Source organism: Gopherus evgoodei, chromosome 9, assembly GCF_007399415.2.
Source record: "Gopherus evgoodei ecotype Sinaloan lineage chromosome 9, rGopEvg1_v1.p, whole genome shotgun sequence".
NCBI lineage: Eukaryota > Metazoa > Chordata > Testudines > Testudinidae > Gopherus > Gopherus evgoodei.
Genome location: NC_044330.1, coordinates 88336820 through 88357979, shown reverse-complemented (window position 1 = coordinate 88357979; position 21160 = coordinate 88336820). Strand labels below are relative to the sequence as shown.

Below are 21160 nucleotides of genomic sequence, written 5' to 3'. Positions count from 1 at the left end.
CCTAGCTGTTATCAGATTACAGTTTCCAGTATGCATTACAGAAGAGGTGAGTTTTGAGGTGGGCAAGGTGGTGGTGGCTTATGGATTCTCACTGGGAACTTTTCCCACCTGTGAGTGGCGGCAAGTGAGAAAGTGGTAATCGTTTGCTGGAGAAGTAGGTGAACGAGGCTGGGGCCATTGGTGGAGCAAAGGCTGGAGTTGGCATTGTGCTAGTATATTGGACAGGTGGGGTAAGGATAAACTGACGAGGGCTGTGGAAGGCGGTATAAATCTAATATTTAGAGACATCACTCAGTGGTCTGAGCATAGGAGCCAGAAATCCCCGAATTCCAATCCTAGCTCTTTCATTGACTTCTGTGGCTTTAGGCAAGTATCATAATTCCTCTGCCCTCGTGACCCCATTTGTAAAACGAAATTACTAATACTTATGTACCAACTTCCCACAGGTATTGTGAACACTGGTTAAAGTTTGTAAAGTGCTTTGAAGATGAAAAGTGCTCTAAGTGCCAAGTATTATAACTAATATATCTATTACCTTAAAATATACAGTTTTCAATTTCTCCTTTTGAAAAAAGTGTTTCTTCTCATGCTAGTGTTGATTCCTTGCCTTTTCTTGTTACTTCTGTGTTGCATCCTTTGGCTCTTTCCATATACAGTATGCAGTATGAATTTGTAATAAGTCTGTGCTCGAAAATCAAAATATTCAGTAATATGTCATTACTACAGAAGTCTATGAACCACAATTGAAAGGTGAGTGGGATGTGAAAAACCCTGTGCTGCTGCTACTTCAGTAGTTACTTATTCCCTAACTGGGTGCTATCCGTGGCTCATTTATGCAGTCACATTCACCTAAGTGAATATGTGATAGATATTACAGTAAGCCTATTTAAAGAATTCATTTACATTGTGTGAAGCCTTAAAGATCTTACAGTGATAGCAGAACCTTTTGGAAAAGTTGAGAAATAAATGTGCTAAGAGGCATGTAAATGTGATGGCCTTGTGGCTATCGCACAGGAGTGCTTGCCAAGAGGTCTGCATTCTAACTCTAACTCTGCCACAGACTTTTGATGTGATTTTAGGCATCTTTCTTAAAGATCATCATTTTCCAAAATAATATCAGATGTTGGGTGCCCTAATTTTTGTGAGCCCAGCTAGACACACTTTGTATACGACTTTTATCTGTGGTCACAATATGCAGCTCCAGGTGAAGTCAATGAGAGCTCCAAGTGCTCTGCACCTCTGAAAACCAGACCCAAGGCATCTCAACTTGGGCATCTGAACACTGAAAAAAATCAAAGACTTCTTGAAAACCTTGGGCTGTAAAACTTTCTGACCTTCTGTTTTCCTATTTGTAAAATGGAAATGTTTCCTCTCTCACAAGGGATTGTCTGGCTTAATTCCAAAATGCTGATGAAGTACTTTAACCACAAGCTCTCTCTTCCCGTTAAAGGTGCAGAGGTCTTTTTAATAACCACTGTTGTTCAGGGCCAGTTTCATGTGAGAAAAATGGCACTTCCAGCAGTGGTCCCTGAAAATAATCTAGAGAGGAGCCAGTTCTCAGCCTAAAATAAGAGAGAGGAGTATCACCACCAGCACTTTTTGTAGCATTCAGGCTGGGTGGTGGATTCCCATTTAAGTACTGATCAAGCCTGATCCTACTCAGATTGTAAAGCTCTAAAGTGGGGAGGTAGGGGTAGGATAAAATAAAGATTGGGAAAAGAAGAACAAAATTAGAGATGAGAGAGTAATTTATTCACCCTGAAGGGGAGAAAAAAGTATCATGTATCCCTTCCCCCTCACTGAGTTTATCTAACAAATATATATGAAGTTTACTTTTTCATTTGCCTTGTGTGCTCACTTCTCTGACTGTCCCCCCACCCCCGAACCTTTATCCACTTTTCTTTTTTTCTCCACTGTCAGAAGCTCCAGATGATTTGATAAAGGTTTTCTCTCTCCCTGGTATCCAAGTTCACATCAGAGAATTAGAGGAAACAAGACAAACTGTGGTTCTAATAGCTCTCTCTCTAATTCTACCACATAATGGTGAGTAGCAGTACTTATATAATAGTATCTTGAATGTTAATAGACTTAATAACCCAATCAAGGGGGGCTAGAGGTGGGGAAGAGATACCAAATTACCTTTAAAAAGTTGCATCTAGATATTGAAGGTGAGAAACTCATCTTTGAAGAAGAGTCAGCTATTGGAAATGTATCTTCTGCAGTTGGTAAAAGAAAATAGAGAGGTTGGCTGTCCTAATCAGAATAAATCTCCCATTACAAATAGGACTGGATTTGCCCTGTGTTACACCAATTTTACACTGGTTTAGTGAAAGTTATACTAGTGCAAGACTACAGTAATGCTGTGGTGAATCAGGCTTGTAATATTTTTTTAAAAAGCAAATGAGGTCTGTATTAGATATATACTTGTCTTGGGAATTATAAATGGGTGAGAAACTACCTTTATATAAATCTGTATGCTCCCAATGAAAAAAATCAGTTCATTAATAATTTCTAGTTAGATCTTGCTCCTCACATTCTTTGTGATCGGGGACTTTAATTGGGTCCCGGAACTAAAGATAGACAAGATGATTTAAAAAAAAAAGTGTAGGGGAGGAAAAATTACTGAAATATTGTTAGCAGATATATGCAGAAGGCGTCAGTATTCGTCCTCCAGAATGGATCTGGTGCTTGTAGGCTGTAAACATCTATATATGGTATATAGAATTGATATTAACAATAGTATTTGTCAGATTATGCCCCTCTGTATGGGCAGCTGTACAAACTGCAGAGGAGGAAAGCTGAAGAAAGCACTGGGGATTGAAAGATAGTCACAAAAATTAACCTTGAACATAGAGAACTGAATGATATGGATAACGCTACTGATGGGAAGTGGGCAGAGTTGTAACTCAAAGGACGTTGCTTGCTAAGGTCTAATGTCCTAAGGAAAAAAATGAAGCAAGGTACAAAGTCTGGAAGTCCTCATAAGTATACAGTGTGACGGGATCCCTGGGGTGCAACCTGGGACTGTGGGACCATTGTGCCCCCTTATCTCTCCAACCTGGGTTGTCTTTCACAGTGCTTTGCTAGTGACAAGTAGCAAACCCCTCCAGGTACTGTTATCACTCAGCATGACAGCACGTGGAGCCGCACACCCAGGTAGATTGCATGAATGTTCCCAAAGCCACTCAGGAATCACACAGAGAGAAGCACCAGCCAAATTCCCCCAACTCTCAGCCTTGTACCCTAGGAATATACCATCTTGCACTGCTCAAGACTCTTTCTTGAGCAGTGCAAGTTTATTAATTGGTCCCCACTTCATCAATGGAAAGTGGATATAAACCAGCCTTTTTAAACCTAAACAGATTTACTGAACACTTCATGTAATCTCACTGGTAAAGATAAAAAGTAAAATAAGTTTGATTACAAAAGATAGATTGTAAATGATTATAAGTGATAGGCAAAAGGTCAGAGTTAGTTACCGAATAAAATATAAGCATGTAGTCTAACCTCTCAACCCTATTAGACTGGGCAATATCTAGATTAAGGAGTTTTTCTCACCCCACTGGATATTACAGTTCATAGTACACAGGTTTCACCCTTGAAACCTGGGCCAGTCTCCTCTGTCAGAGTCTTCAGTCTTCTAAGTGTCCTTGTTGCTTGCAGCATAGGTGGGGGGAGGAGAAAAGGCGAAGCATTGGTGCCCCTGTGTTCTGTTTTATACCCTTAGTCCAGGGGTAGGCAATCTGTGGCATGCGTGAAGGCGGCACACAAGCTGAGTTTCAGTGGCACTCACACTGCCCGGGTCCTGGCCTCCGCTCGAGGGGCCTCTGCGTTTTAATTTAATTTTAAATGAAGCTTCTTAAACATTTAAAAAACCTTATTTACTTTACATACAACAATAGTTTAGTTATATATTATAAACTTATAGAAAGAGACCTTCTAAAAATGTTAAAATGTATTACTGGCACACGAAACCTTAAATTAGAGTGAATAAATGAAGACTCAGCACACCACTTCTGGAAGGTTGCCAACCTCTGCCTTAGTCCATGTGCTTGGAGAACACAAGTCCAGGCATGTTTGGTGGACATTGCTGAGTCACCAGACAAGGTTGAACAATTCCCCTGGTGTGGCCTTGTGCAAGAGAGTCATTGCATTGTAGCTCCCTTGCTGGACAATGGCTGTTGATGGTTGTTCAACACTCGCCCAGCATTGGTTATCCCCCCCGATTATTGTCTTTGGGGAGCTAGTATCTTGGCGCTTCCCAAACCCACAGCATATTTCAGTGACAACCATACTACAAAATCTCATAACCTCTTGTGCGTTGATGATACACATATTTAGATGGAACAGTGGGTTTCAGCTGATCATAACCTTTCCCATGATACTTTGCAAGGCATGCTTTATATGCAATATCACAATTATATATAGATGCAGAATATGGGTGTTACAGGGGGCTCTCCCAAGGTATAGAGTGTCGCATACAGAAAATCAGAATCAATACATAGCACATACATATGAAAGGGGAGAAATTACTATACTGTGCTGGGATTGGGTAAAGTGGCAAATAACGTTAGCTTATGTCAAGGGCAACAAAGCTGATAAAATACTGGCATATCTCTTTGAGAAGGATAATTCATAAGAAAGCAAACTGAAGTATTGCCAAACCCAAGCATTTAAAAATCAGAGATTTTTAAAAAATAATGGTTGGTAGTGATTAGGGAACTTACTTGGGATGTGGAGGTTCCAAATTCACAGGGTGGGAATCTCTCTCCTGTGGAACTTTCCATAAATAAATACATATTCATTGGGCCAGAGAAACAGACTGACTCTATAGCCTAGTGATTTGGGCACCACATCAGACAGTGCAGGGACTTGAACTTGACTTTCCTACATCCCAGCTGAACAGTGTAACCATCAGGCTATTGGCTGTTCTAAAGCAGTTCTCTCTCAATCTCTCCTGTTGGGGTTGTTCCACTTGGAATAAGAGAAGCTGAGTCTATAGTCTAGTGCAAGGGGTCTCAAACTGTGGTATGTATAGCCCTGGGGAGGCATGAGACATCTCTGGGGGGGTATGTGGGAGAAATTGTGTAATGGCGGATTTTATTTATTAATTATTTTATTTATTGTATTTTTATAGTAGGCTACTCAGATGAAGCTTTAAAACTCTGTGGGAATTTATTATATAGAATACCATAGTTAATTTACTTCAAGATTTACCAGTGAGAAATCAGGTTCACGGAGACACTGACATACAGAGCCTTCACCGCCAGTCACTGTACAGCTTCAGTTCAGTTGCTCAGCACCTGTCCAGTTTAAGTGAGCTCAGAACTTCAGGGCTTTTTTAGTTGTATATGTTGCACTATAACTGTACCTGTCTGTAACAGCGAAAAATGGACAGATGGCTAAAGACAGGTAGTGTTAAGAAGAGCACATGAAGTACTGGTGATGAGAAGGGTAGGGGTATATAGGCAGCTGGCAGATCTGGAAGGGGGTATATGTACATTTGGTAGATCTGGAAGAAAGGAGGTATGCAATAAGAAAAGTTTGGGGACCTCTGGTCTAGTGAATATGACACATCATCCTGGTCTGAATTGGGCAGAGACTGGGTCTGCCATATCCCAGGTGAGTGCCCTAACCACTGGGCTATTGGCTGTTCTGGGATGGAGCTCTGTGTTTTTTTGCCAAAAAAATAAAATAAAATAAAATTTAAGGTCTCATTTTTGTCCCAGTGGAGAAAATAACCAAATATTGAAACCTAAATTTTTTTCATGAAATGGAATTCCAGTGTATTGACTGGCCTTGTGTTGGGATCATGGGCAGCCGGTGAACTGGCTGTTGAGGAGGCTAGCCCCCAACCCCGTCCCTTCTGTCCCCTCCCCCGCAGGAGCCCAGAGCACCCTCCCACACCCCAGCCATGGACCATCTGAGTACCCTCAGCTACGGGTGGCCAGGCAGCATGGCCACCCCCAGCCCCTGTACTCCGGGGGAGCTCTCAACCGGCACAGGCCCTGAGCGCCAGGTGAGTGGCATGGCCCTGGCCTCAGTGCCAGGCGCCCCAAGTCCTGGTAGCATGCCCTAGCCAGCCTGGGCTACAGAAGATCAGAAACCAGGAAGGAACTGCAGGAATGGTCCTAGGGATGGAGCAGGGGCAGGGCTATGCCAGGCTGTTTGGGGAGGCACAGCCTCCCCTGGCCTATGATACCTGCCACCCATGGTAGATATCTTTTTATTTGCATTCTAGTTTTTTTAGTCTTTAAGGTCCATTGGGTTCACATTTCCAAGGTTTTCTCCACAAATATGACTGCTAGAAACTTACTTTGGCAGGAGAGGGAGAGAAGCTGATATTTTCACTTAATCATGTTCCTCCAGGAGCTGGAACATTAATAAATACATAAAAAGTCAGGGGACTAGTGATAAAATTGCAAGAGTTGGCAACACTGATAGTTGTCGGAAACTGAAAGGGATAAGGTAAGAAATTCTAGGTTAATGGATTTTTTTAAAGCTGAAAGCATGATCATCTAATATAATCTGATTTGTGTAACACAAGACGTAGAACTTCAGTGCTAATTCTTGCATCTGGCCTAATAACTTGGTTGAATGTGAATATATTTTAGAAAAAGATCCAATATTGACTTCAAGCAATGGAGAAATTGCTGCGTCACTTGGTAATCTGTTCCAATGGTTAACTATCTTCACTGTTTTTTATTGTTTTTTTTTTTAAGTGTCTTATTTCTAGTTTGAACTTTTCTGTCTTCAACTTCCAGCTATTGAGTCTTGTTATGCCTTCATTTGCTAGATTAAAGAGATTTCTGCTCTCAGAAATCTTTTTCCTGTATAGGTAACAATAGATCATGATCAAGTCCTCTCTCAGCCTTCTCTTCAATAAGCTAAATAAATTGAGTTTCTTTAACGCTCATAGTAAGGTGTGTTTTCCAGATCATAAACCATTCTTGTAGCTTTTCTCTAAGATCTTAGATCTATTAAATCTGCCTTTCTGGATTTCCATGCCAATTTGTATATATCACAGTGTGGAAATGCAGAGCAGATATAGCAGAGTTTAAAGTAAAATTGCCATTTTAAAAAAGACAACAAGGCAATTTTGGTGCATTAGAGGTACCAGTATCGGAAGCAGACAACAAAAGGGCTATCAACAATTTAAACCCAAGATCAGATGTCTGTACACCCAAATTCTTTAAAAATTTTATGCAAGAACTGAACATTTGTCCACATTAAGTAGAGTCCTACTGAAATCTAGGAAAGGATAGTCTCCTGGAAAGTATGCAGCAAGATACCGTCACAGTGATACACAGGGAATATACACCTATGAATAATTGTGGATCCTATGAACCCATTTCTCTTCTAAATGTAAAACAGATATTAACGTTTATGCTAAAATATGATAATTAGAATGGAGACTATAATCAAACTAGTGATAAGTATCAGTCAGACATCATATGCGAAGAAGACATTCTTCACATAATCTATAACGTATATTGAATTCTATTCATTCAACAGAGTAAAATAAACTTGCCTTGTTATTTATTGATGCAGGGAAGGCCTTTGACTGGGTTGAGTGGCCGTTTTAAACAGAATGTCTTGAACAATATACTTCTCACATTTAGAAGACAAGTGAATGCCTTTTACTTAATCCCAAGAGCAAATTGTCAGGTAAATGTTTCTTCATTAAAGGGAAACCGTAGAAGGGGAATGAAACCAAAATACTTATTTACTACCCTTTTAGTTCTTCTAACAATAGAGCAACTAGTTGGAAATATTAGAACTAATATAAACATTATTGAATCTAAAGTAGAAAACAGAACAATAAACAATAAAGTTATTTTTTCAATCTACTGTACCAATACTACAGTTATTGTGATATGGGAATATGATTTATTTTATTTTATTGAAATATGCTTTGTTATGTGATATTCTGATTTTTTTTTTAATTTCATCTGTGTTTGACGAACATGGAGCAGAGGTGTAATGCTAAAAGAAATTTAGACGTCAAGATTAGTATAACAAGTTGGATGCACCTGGAAACATGTATTACTAGTGTCGTTTGTATACAAAATATGTGTAGACTTAAAAAAACCTAACCAAATCCACTCTTCTGACAGAGGATGGGGAGCTTCATGGCACACAGAGGACTTCTGTTGCAAGGATCTTTGCTGTATTTCATCATGACTTGCATTATTTTACAAAATACATAGTTCAACTTTTCTAAAGTAATTCAGCCTATCCACTTGGGCAATTAGTTGTAGAATTCCTAATGGTATACTAACTGCACATTCTGATGATTGGAATGCATAAGGCAGACGTGAAGAATTCAGTGGCAGACTTTGGTCTGAGGTGCTTTAGATTGCATGCAGGATCTCCTCAGGATAGGAAACACATATGCAAGTGATTAAATAAGTGTAATTAAATGAGATACAAGCTTACTGTTCAGTCCTGGAACAGAGTGAATGTTTTATCATTTAAAAAATAAGTGCTCCTTGGTCCTATCATTTTTAAGGATTTTCATTGATGAGATCTCAATGTTTGGCTTTTGGAAGTAAATTTTGCTTATGTGGGAGTGTTTTAAAAACCTTCAGGTAGTTAAAATTCAGATTCCATAAAACTCTCTAATTATCACCAATGGACGTTTTGTTACTTGGTAAACAAACATGATGATATAAAGGATGCTGTGACCCAAAATATATTAGTCATTTAGTATTTGCAGTGCATTTTCGTTTTAGACCTTGTCAGCATGCAAAAAAGTGCAATGGCTTAACTAAAATCAATCAGTTTTTAAATGGAATTACTTAAACCTGGTGCAAACCCTTGTGTGGATGCACTTAAATCTGTTTACACTTATCACCTAGATAAGGAATCTCCTTGAGCGAAGTGTGTGTAGACTAGCCCTATATTGGGATTGTACCACACGCCATCCAAGTATATATACTTCAGTATATTTAGTGGAAGCAGCAAAGGCTTAGTAAGGGCCTAATTTTGTAAGGTGTTGAGCACTCTCATTTCCCCAGTCTGTTAGCAGCCTCCACTGTAGCACTCTGAGAAGCAGAGTGAGACTGCTGGTTGATTTATTTGGGTGAAAAATAAGTGGTTTGTAGATTAGCGAAGTGAGAATGAGGTGAAGTCTACACAGCCCTGCAGTTCGGGACTGCTGGGTTGTGAATTGTTGCATACACTAGTGTTCTGCACTGTAACAATGCCATTTGATGCTGCTTCGCACAAATGAAAAGGTACCTACTTCACATTAATTTAGTCCTCTCTTTGACACAACACCAGCAGTGTCCACGTGGGGTCCTTATAGTGCAGCATGAAGTGGGGACTGCAGTTCACACCCACGTACTCCAGAATGTGGGACCATGTGGACAAGCCTTTCTTGAGGCTTGTCCATACTTTTATTTGGCTCAAAGCAGGTTCTGGTCTTCTCTTCTGCAAATGTTGAGGCCGTCGTCTCCACACCAGTACAGGGGGTGTATTTTTTTTTTTTGTTTAATCTAAATAGTTATGCTGGTACAACCCCTAGTGTAGACCAGTTAAAGCAGTAAGTATTAAAAGTGCCTTTCTCTGGTACAGCGTATTCCCCTTCCATACAGAATAAGCTATGCTTGTATAATAGCCATCAAAGCAGTATAACTGAATCTTTACTAGGGATGTTGTACCGGTATAGCTAAAGTGCCATAATTTTGTATATAAACAAGCCCTTAGTGGCGTGACTTCTGATATTACATTAAAAAAAACCGAGAAGTCCTTGTGGCACCTTAGGGTATGTCTACATCTACAATTTTGCAGTGCTGGTTGTTACAGCTGTATTAGTACAGCTGTATAGGGCCAGCGCTGCAGAGTGGCCCACACTTACAGGCAACCAGCGCTGCAAGTGGGTTAGATGTGGCCACACTGCAGCGCTGTTGGGCGGCTTCAAGGGGGGTTCGGGGGACGCGAGAGCAAACCGGGGAAAAGAGACCAGCTTCGCCGCGGTTTGCTCTCGCGTTCCCCGACCCCCCCTACAAACCGCAGGGAAGGAGACCTGCCTTTGCTCGGGGGTTCGGGGAACGCGAGAGCAAACCGCAGGAAAGGAGACCTGCTTGCACGGCGGTTCGGGGAACGCGAGAGCAAACCGGGGAAGGAGACCAGCTTCGCCGCGGTTTGCTCTCGCGTTCCCCGAACCCCCCTGCAAAGGCAGGGAAGGAGACCTGCTTGCACGGGGGTTCGGGGAACGCGAGAGCAAACCGGGGAAGGAGACCAGCTTCGCCGCGGTTTGCTCTCGCGTTCCCCGAACCCCCCTGCAAACCGCAGGGAAGGAGACCTGCTTGCTCGGGGGTTCGGGGAACGCGAGAGCAAACCGGGGAAGGAGACCTGCTTGATAACAGAGGCTTCCTCAGGTATGCTGGGATACCTACTTATTCCACGGAGGTCAAGAAAAGCGCTGGTAAGTGTCTACACTTGATTACCAGCGCTGGATCACCAGCGCTGGACCCTCTACACCCAAGACAAAACGGGAGTACGGCCAGCGCTGCAAACAGGGAGTTGCAGCGCTGGTGGTGCCCCTGCAGATGTGTACACCTCCTAAGTTGCAGCGCTGTAACCCCCCACACCAGCGCTGCAACTTTGTGATGTAGACAAGCCCTTAGAGACTAACAGATTTATTGGGCATAAGCTTTCGTGGGCTAAAACCCACTTCATCGGATGCAGCTTTTGAAGTGGTAATGAGAGTGGCCCATTTCAGACAGTTGACAAGAAGGTGTGAGTACACTGCAGGGAGAATTAGGTTTAGGTTTTGTAATGACCCAACCACTTCCAGTCTTTATTCAAGCCAAATCTGATGGTGTCCGTTTTGCAAATTAATTCAGTTCTGCTGTTCATGTTGGAGTCTGTTTTTGAAGTTTTATTGTTGTTGAAGAATTGCAACTTTTAGGTTGTTATTGAGTGACCAGAGAGATCGAAGTGTTCTCCTACTGGGTTTTGAATTTTGTGATTCCTGATGTCAGATTTGTGTCCATTTATTCTTTTCATAGAGACTGTCTGGTTTGGCCGTGTACATGGCAGAGGTGCATTGCTGGCACATGATGGCATATATCACGTTGGTAGATGTGCAGGTGAATGAGCCCTTGATGGTGTCGCTGATGTGATTAGGTCCTATGATGGTGTCCCGGAATAGATACGTGGACAGAGTTGGCACCGGGGTTTGTTTCAGGGTTTGGTTCCTGGGTTGGGTTTTTGTTATGTGGTGTGTAGTTGCTGGTGAGTATTTGCTTCAGGTTGGGGGGCTGTCTGTAAGCAAGGACTGGTCTGCCTCCCAAGGTCTGTGAGAGTGAGGGATCATCCTTCAGGATAGATTGTAGATCCCTGATGATGCGCTGGAGAGGTTTAGTTGGGAGCTGTAGGTGATGGCTAGCGGCGTTCTGTTGCTTTCTTTGTTGGGCCTGTCTTGTGGAAAGTGATTCTGGGTACCCTTCTGGCTCTGTCAATCTGTTTCTTCACTTCACCAGGTGGGTATTGTAGTTTTAAGAATATTTGACAGAGATCCTGTAGGTGTTTGTCTCTGTCTGAGGGATCGGAGCAAATGTGGTTGTATCTAGAGCTTGGCTGCAGACAAAGGGATAGTGTGATGTGGTCTGGATGAAAGCTGGAGGCATGTAGGTAAGTATAGAGTCAGCAGGTTTCTGTATAGGGTGGTGTTTATGTGACCGTCGCTTATTAGCACTAGGAAGTGGACCTCTTGTGTGGACTGGTCCAGGCTGAGGTTGATGGTGGGGTGGAAATTGTTGAAATCTTGGTGGAATTCCTCAAGGGTCCAGATGATGATGTCAACAATGTAGCACAAGTAGAATAGGGCATAAAGGGACGAGAGCTGAGGAAGCGCTGTTCTAAGTCAGCCAAAACAAATGTTGGCATACTGTGGGGCCATGCAGGTACCCATAGCAGTCCTGCTGGCTTGAAGGTATAAGTTGTTCCCAAATCTGAAATACTTGTGAGTGAGGACAAAGTCACAAGGTTCAGTCACCAGGTTTGCCACGATGGTATCAGGGATTCTATTCCTGATGGCTTGTAGTCCATCTTTGTGTGGAATGTTTGTGTAGATGCATCTGATGAAGTGGGTTCTAGCCCACGAGAGCTTATGGCCAAATAAATTTGTTAGTCTCTAAGGTGCCGCAAGGACTCCTCGTTATTTTTGCTGATACAGACTAACATGGCTACCACTCTGAACCCTGATATTACATGTTTCTCCTAAATGATATTGGTTACTTCATCCTTAATTAGGTTGTTATTTTTAATGTAAGTGGATTGACCAGCATGTTTTCAGTGAGAACGGTAGAGTCCTGAGTCTTTCTAGCTCAGATGCGTTCTCTTGAGGGAATCTCTGAATGCATCATAAATGTGTCTGAGAACAGGACTTTTACCAATGAGACTAGAACCTGCGTTCACTTACACTCTCAACAATAGTCGTTTTAATTAAGAGTTAGAATGATTTGACAGGGTCGTCCGGGATCAGAATGGTTTAGTGCATAAGCTTTTTGTTTCTAGGCTGCCACTATTGCTCTCCAGTGGAAGTGAAGCTAGCCGTTTTGAGTGTCTGTATCAAAAGCTCACTACCTAATTCGGTAAAACCTAGTAGGTTTGGTTCTTGTTCCATTACTGGAAGAGAAGGGATGCCCAAGCTCGAGGATGGATGAGCACATTGGCACAGCATCATGACGGGGAAACTTGCCCATTGCTTGTCTGTAGTATTTGTTGCTCTGACATCCTGTGCCTAGTAGTCGCTGCACTTGCACAAAGAACAAAACAGCAGACAGGCAAAGGACAAGTTCCCTGTTGTGATCCTACTCCGTTAAAATCAATGGGAGTTTGCCATTACTTTAAATTAGAGTAGGACCAAGCCATAAATGCACAGAAATGTACAAGAAATCAGAAAGTCAGCATAATTCAAAAGTGGTCATTTTAGTTTTATGTGAAGGAGGAGGAAGGAATCAAAAAGTAGGTCTGTTTAAAACCTGATTGTAACTGATTGTGAGCTATTTGGAGCATGAGCTTTTCTTCATCTTATCTGCAAGCACCGTCACATGCTTTTGAGTTTTGTATAGCTAACAAAGAAGAATCCATGTTTCAAACCAGCTATGAACAAATTCCATTTACTACCCTTCATAAAAAATCCTTTTTTGTGACTTTTAGAATCATAAGAGAGAAACAGCAAATGTCTATGCAATTACATGTAAGTGTTTAAAAGGTCTTGGTGCCTATTTTGCCATGTCGATTTTAGCTGAATTTGCTATAATAATAACAACAACAGTTCTTATAGCACTTTTTAGATATCGAAATACTCATTTGTGAAGATTTGTATTCCCATGTTACAGATGGGGGAAACTGAGGTATGGAGGTTAATGGCTGGGAGTTTTCAAAAGTGCTGAGCATGCACATCTCGCATTGACATCGGGCTATGTGTGTTCCACAGAGAGAGTTAGTATGAATCTGGAGGAAAAGCTCAGGAGCTCCTAGTTCCCAATCACGTGGTTAGACTACTCTCTCTATAGCCCAGTATAGAAACTGATCCATTATTGAGGATGGGTGTTCAGCAGTTGGTCATTCCTGAACCAGAATTGAAATTGGTGTAGACCAGACAAAACCATCTCCATGCTGCTTGAGAAATCCTGAACCAGTGTTGGTTGAAAGGCTATTGAAAACAGGTTTGTCCAGTCTACACTAACACTTAAAGCTGCATCTACACTAGCAACTGTCTTAAAATTTTCCACCATTGCATTTATGTCCAGTTCAGCGTCACTGACTGAGATAATGATGCATTGTCTATTATAGAGTGGCTGTCAGCAACTTTGCCGCTGTGTCATCTAATGAGTATGACTAGATGAGATGGTGATTTGAAATTGCTTGTGCCCAGTCTACACCAGTGTATCCATGACTGCTAGCACTGGTGGAACAATGGTAGGAGAGTATCAGAGGGTAGCCGTGTTAGTCTGGATCTGTAAAAGCAGCAAAGATGTGACATGCATCTGAGGAAGTGGGTATTCACCCACGAAAGCTCATGCTCCAAAACGTCTGTTAGTCTATAAGGTGCCACAGGATTCTTTGCTGCTTTTACAATGGTAGGAGAATTCAGAAAAAAATCAATGTGATCACTGTTGGCAAGAGTAAAGTTGTGTCTGTACTGGCAAGACTAGGGCACACCCTCTCTGGTGGTAGCAACTTTAGAAGTTAGAGCATTGTCTGGAACCAAGTGTTACACTGTGTCAAAATGCCCTGAACTTACCTAAGGTCTGTCTATCCTACAGCCTGAACTGTTGCAACCTTTGTAGAGCAGTACTGGTAGAGAATTACGGGTTCCACTTTTGCAGTGTTGATGCAGCCTAGGGTCATTTCAGATTCAACTTGGGCCATTACATTCTGCCTCCCTACATTTTCCTTTATAGTTTCAGTTGGATTTGGAATTCTTCTAATTTTTCTGACTGAAAACTGCACAGTGCCGCTGTACAATGTGAAATATTTGCTGCCATTTACCCAGAAGCGGTTGCACTGCAAAGTCTGTGAAGTGATTCCTGTGTGCATGTATGATCTGTTGAATATGCATAATGCTTTGAGATTAAGGGGGGATTTTAAAAAGCACCCATGTGATTTAGGAGCACAGGTCCCAGAACAGATCAATGGGACCTGTGCTCCTAAGTCACTTCAAGTGGTTTGGAAAAAACCACCTTTAAATGTCATATTAAAACAAGATATTTTTATTTTAATGTTTTTAAGCATATATATAGTATAAATGGTCATTATGCAATAAAATGTTGGTTGGTTTAAGAGATCATTCAGGAGGAAAAATATGCTAATACATAATTGTCCAAAACATCTCTGATTTGTGGAGAAGTGACCTGGCTGGACTGTAGTTCAGTACGTTGATATTCATATGGCTCTGGAGAGAACTTACAGGACCTAAGATTTCAGGGCAGAATTCTTTCATTCAATTGTTAGTTGAGAAGAAATTTCTATATATTCCTACTGAGACAGGAAAATATCCACAGTTTCCAAGAATGTTCTAGTACACCTGATCGTTAAATGTAAATTGAGACCCTGTCATTAAAATCCATAGCTTCACAGCGCTAAATGACAAATTGCATTTACCACATCACTTAATACACCATCTTTTATTTTAATATCTGAAGGTTGTTATTGCTCTGCAGTGTCTCTGAAGTTTCTCTATGGTTTAAGCCCCAGGCTTTTGTGTCTCCAGTGAAAACTAGGTTGCCACTGACCATTGAACTTTCTGAAAGAAGGAGATTGGCTACTACTGTGGAAATAGATTGTTCTTCCCTTTCTTCTGCATGGTGCCAAAAACTGAGTCTGTGTGATGAGCTGCCACATGTTTCAAAATGTACCCTTGCTGCCCACCTTCCTTATCAGAGCCTGATTGCACTTTAATATTATATCCCCATTAACTAGAAATTCTTTTCTGAAGTTTTTCCTTAAGAGATGCTTATTCCTTCAGGACTTATCTCAGCTTTCTGTCTGCAATCTAGGCTGCTAGTCTATGGAATCCCTTCGTATTTGTGGCACTGGGCTCCTCTATTAGTAATTGTAGTTACATACTTAAACAATTTCACATAAGTAATTATGTTTTATGGCCTGTAGCCAAGTTTACTAATTCTGCTTCCTAGAAGCTCCAGAGAAAAATACATATTTAGAACTTGGCTGAAACTTCCCTTCAGCTACTTAATGAGGTTTCCCTAAGGTCAAGACATTCTAACTGAGCAAATAAAGGTGTTTCAGCATGAACAAGTTTTGTACCAGATTTTTTCTACCTGGCTTTCCAAATCTTCTCTTCTGCACACCTGTCTTTCCAGTGGCAGTTCTCACAACATCTTCCCTCCAAACAAAGAAGGGAGGTAAATGACCAGTTGATGTGGTAGTGCAATAAGCCTGGTACATATGTATGGTTGGTGTCTCTTTGAGAAGATGAAGGGCATAGTGAAAACTGCTCAGGCCCCTTTGTGTTGTCCCCTACTACAAGAATGAGGTGTCCATTGACTACATTATGGCAAGTTTAAATAGATAAAAATACGGGAAAGCCACATGGTGTGGTCAGACTCTGGAATTCACTGCCAGTCAATGAGTCGAATACTGTGACTGAATACTTCTGCAACCAATCATATTTGTAGTAATGCCAGCTCTATATGGGTAATTATATCTCAGGCTTTGGGGTGTAGCTGATTACCATAACAGATCAGGAAGGAATTTTCCCCAATTTACGGCATTGAACAATTTCCTTGTTGCATTCTAGTAGCTTTCCATCTTCTGCTGAAACATCCCTTATAGGCAGTTCTCAAAGGTGTGGGATACTGCATCAGTGGGACTAATGGTTAGATCCAGTATGGCAACAGTTCTGCCCAATGCACACAACTGCCAACAAATCTAACTCCATTCTTGGGCCCAGGCCTCCCATTTAGCAGCCAAAGTGGTGTTCTGCCTCTGCACCAATTGCTCAGAGTTTCCTGGATTTCAGTTCATGGCGTTTATGTTCAGCTCCCTTTCCTTTGTCACAGATAGTCTTATAGTCTTAGCAAATACAAAGACTGGGATTTGTTGGGGTGTGTGTGTGGCTTAAGTTAAGCTAAAATGTGAAGCCATTAAACAATACAAGCAACACATATGCCTGCAGAGGTCAATTTAACTGGTATAGCAGCACAAAAATACACAAAGGACCTATGTAACAAAACCTAATCGGCTCTAGCTTGAGGGTTACCAGAACCCACATCATTCAGAATGTTGCTATCGCTACATTTCTCCAGTTCAGCATGATTTATTTATTGCAATTGAAGCACAATATTTGTACCTATTAAGCCTTTTTAGTTTCTTTTTTAGTTTCCTCCATATAAAGCGAGCTGCAGCATTATTATTAAACTGTTCTTGGGGCTAAATGTTCTGAATGTTATTCATGTCTGTGTTTATAACAAAGCAGGGGAGGAGAAGGTTTAGCTGAGTCTGGTTTGGTTGTCTTGCTTCAAGGAAAACTTTGCAAAGGAAAAGCTTTCAATGAACAGTTGAAATTGCATAATGAAAAGCTTCTGGAAATAATTATAAAATTGGAATTAACTCATTTTGAGAATTGTTCATTTTTTTTACATTTTAAGTTGGCAATGAAGTATAATGACAGTCAGAAATAACCCCGGACGCCTGCGCAGGGTTTATATAGAGATTGTATTTACTCTGCTGTGCAGGCATCTACTGCAAGATGGCACATTAAAATATGAGCAGAACAGCAGCACATCTACTCTACTGGATGCCGCAGTGCTGCTACAATCTGATAAACAGTGTTTGAGTGTGGAGTACATGCTGTGTGCATGTATTATCTCCTTTTTGTAACATTCTGTATTCCAGCCCTTAGTGTCCACTATCTTTGTCTTTATGAAACACTGAACCGCTAAAGACTGCGGTTAGACTCGAAGATTAGAATTTTCAGGCTATGCCGGCAAAATTCCTGCAGGGATTAATACATATTAGCAAATAACAACTGGTTTGCTTCATAATGTCCCAACTTACAAACTTTTGTATGTCTAAATGTTGTCTTGCCATTTTTCGTGTGTGTAAGCAGAATGTTTATAGCAGTGATATTTGGCTATACGGAGCTGAGAAGCCACTTTGTCCTGCAGCATTGCTGCTAGGAGTTGTGATATTTGTATCATGGCATTGCATCAGCAGGACATTCTGTCATCATATATTGATTCATTGCAATGACCCAGGGTTATCTGAAGCAGCTATTTTGTGGGTCTCCATATAAGCAATTTTCCAGTGATCCTGTCAGTTTCTTCAGGATTTAATATTTATTTTAAAATAGAATTAAATGTATAGCCTTTATGGCTGTGAATATGACCTTCAAAACGTGAAATAAATTGTAAATCCATTTTGTAGTGTTTATTGAAGCTGCAGATAGACTGTGAAAGTAGCTTTGAGAGGTTCTTGTCAATTGTGTGTTAACTCTGAAACCTAGTTATGACAGATTATGGTCCAAACTTTTAAACGGGAGAAGAGAAGCCACTTGCAGTATGCATTTTCTCTTTTGCTTGTGAAACTTGCCTATTTTTGCATGCCCAGCTACAATGATTTAACAGTAATTTAGCATACGAAACAATTCTCTTAAATGGATGTTTTGACATTACAGTGGCCACTTGTTATTCACAATCTCCTGATTTCCATGTGTGTGTATGGTAACTGAGAGAAAATGTGGTGCACAGTTGTGCAATACATGCATGCCTAAGCTTCTTTTTAAAAATTTGGTCTTAAAAGTCAATTTTGTTAACTAATTCTCTGATGATAATTTTAGCAGAAACATCCATCTGGGATTATGAGGGAGTTTGGGATTATTTGTGGAACTGGAATGTAGTTACCTTAGCTTTTTCACACCCAAACCTACCCACCCTGAAGCAATGCAATATGAAGGCAACATACTCTCTCATTTCTGTTGCTGTGATGGCTCCATTTGACACACTTTTCTCCCCAAGCCTCTTCTCTGCGTGCCAGGCAGAAATGGTGGTATTTCCTAATAGAGTGAAAGAATCAGGCCTGTGGTCTGTAAAAGAGCTGCATGCAGCCACAGTTCTGGTGGCCTTTAGGAGACAGTGCCATGTCCACCACTTTAATGTATTTTGTACTAAACTGAGTGGGTATTTATCGTACATTGAGGCAAGAGTGTGGTAGTGGATGGAAAATATGTTATGTTCAGTTGTTAGCAACAAATACTGTTTTTAAAGGGACAATCATCTTCAAAATTGCACTTCTGTGTGAACTATTTTTACTTACCTTTACCAGTGTTAATATGTTAACATCTAAAATGGGGTGGGAGGAATCTCTTTTCAGGATATTTTTGTGCATTTGAAAATACCTGTACAGTTAATTTCCAGGTTTCCTATGTATAGTTAGTTTCTCCTGTTTTGTGTAGGTTTTTCACACAACAGTAGAAATAAAACACTTTTAAACTGGGGAAAATGTGATTTGTAAAACCACATAAATTCTGAGGATGTTAGTGGCAGATATACTGTCTGAAATGCTTTTTTTTAACTGATTCGATTTCTATAGTGAAAATCCTCAGAATGGTAAACTTTCAAATGTTCAGGTGCTCAGTAACGTGGAGTAAGATGGGACATGAGTATTTATTGGTTTGTATTGATTTTAAACTGCTTTTTTTCTTTCTGCTATTTCAGCATATTTTTATTGCTTTACTAGTCTACTAATACTAGTAGTGAGCTTTTTTGTTTCATTTTTGTTTATTGGCCTTATTTAATGTTGACGGAATTCTACTTTGAATAAAAACGGAGCAGCCAAGAAATAAATTATAGCATTCTTGATACCTAGAGGTTTTGGCTGCAAATTTAAAATGACTATTGGATATTGCCAGTCACATTTGACTGATGCATATAATGACCCCAACCACTAAGCGGGTGTCAAATCACCCATTACAGTAACCATAACAATGTCCACTAAAGGTATGTCCGCAGAGGAGAGAAAAAGGTGTTTTCTCACTGTATGTTCACTAGAGTTAGTTGTTGTGTGGAAAAATCCTGCTGAAGGTAAGGCAATTTGTGGTTATCACACATGTTAGCAGGTAGAGATAAACACTAAGGGGGGAAGCTTTGGGATTACCTCAACCTACTAATGTGTTAAAACTACAAACTGCCTTGTCTTTACTAGGATTTTACCTCCTGTTAGACACCGCATGCTAGGTAACTTGGTGAAAACGCTTTTCCTGGTGAACACGAGTCCAATCTTATTCCTATTGAATTTGATGGGAGCTTTTATTTTGACTACTGTAATGGGAGGAGAATCAAACCCTTACATAACACCTCTCATTCCTGGATCTTAAAAATTCTTCAAAAACTCTACTGCTACTTCATGACACCTCTGTGAGATAGAGAAATTGAGACTTAGGAGGCTAGGAGACTTCATTAAAGTGACTAAAAGAATTAATGGACAGATCTAGGTGTAAAATTCAGGAGTCTCAACAGCTGGACACTTGACTCTACTTTCTTTTAAAATTCAGACTCTATCTATGCAGAGACGGAAGGAAGTTCAGCAATGAAGATGGAATTCCATCCTCTGCTCACCCTCTCTGTGTTGTTATGAGCAATTACAGAACATATGGTATGTAAGAATTACCCGCTCTTCAGTGAGATCCCAGCAAAATCTCAGCATAACAGGGTGAGTTACTTTCAGAGATTGTTAACTGTTGTGTTGCTGAGTTTCCATCTCTTAATATTACTTGAACGCATATGGTTCTACTCTCTACCCTCACCTCCCCATAGGATTTTTTTTTTTTGAGAGAAAGTGATAGAGATACAGAGAGAGAGAACTTTAAAAATGTGTATAGTTTTCTTGGGCTCTTTGGGAGCCATATCGTTTCATCTTTTAAGAGCTTTTATACAAATTTTAAATGACTGATAGAGGAGCCAAAGCTTCGTATACTGGATTTTTTGCATGCCAAGCTGACCTTCAGCATGCATTAAGGGTCACCTGCACCCTTGACAGGAATATATAAAAGTGAGCTTTTGAAGATAAGTGAGGGATAGAAAGATATTTAATATCTATTATAACAGGAGTTAAAGTATTTTTACATGGTTTAAGCAAGATTGGTTTTAGTCTTTTAGTGATAAAAATTGTGTCTGAATTCTGTTTATATAATATATTATCCAACAGTGGTTTTTGTGAAAACAGGGTTTTATAGAGAAATGCTATGACAGACTTACAATAGGGATGCCTATTAACATTTGTTATAAATTAGAGACAGTATACAGTGATTTATTTTTAATTTTGTCCCCTCTTTAAAAAAAAAATATCCAGCTATCTGATTCTGAATGTCGATTTATTAACTTCTTATGGGTAAAATGTGCCTCCCTTCTTCTGTATCCTTTTTTTTATTTGTATTATCATTTGCTGTTGCAAAATACTAGTTTCCTCCCTTTGCAATTTTGAAACCTTTTCCCTGTCTAGGATTTTCATATCTGAATCACTGGCGATTAACACAAATCTGCCACTCATGTAAGTAGGCACAATGCTTTTATCTGTAATGGAATTGTGTCTGCATCTGCCAGCAGTGAACTTGGCCCCTTTTCTGTTACTACAAAATGGACAATGATGCAGTAAGACATTCAGGAACTGGAACTAACTATTA

General features: G+C 40.4%; 1 protein-coding gene across 4 annotated transcripts in view; it reads left to right on the top strand.

Annotated features, from left to right (window-relative positions):
* The window catches only part of NEXMIF (neurite extension and migration factor), a 236603-nt gene that overhangs the window by 14615 nt on the left and 200828 nt on the right, over nt 1–21160 (top strand). Inside the window, exons 1-3 of one of the 4 annotated variants that reach the window (XM_030576016.1) lie at nt 1965–2043; nt 7552–7668; nt 20033–20190. The exons of 2 other annotated variants lie outside the window; for them this stretch is intronic. The gene's annotated coding sequence lies outside the window, so the exon portion shown is untranslated. Of the gene's footprint in view, nt 1–1964; nt 2044–7551; nt 7669–20032; nt 20191–21160 lie in introns of those variants that run through there. One more of the 4 variants, XM_030576015.1, reaches the window with a different exon arrangement.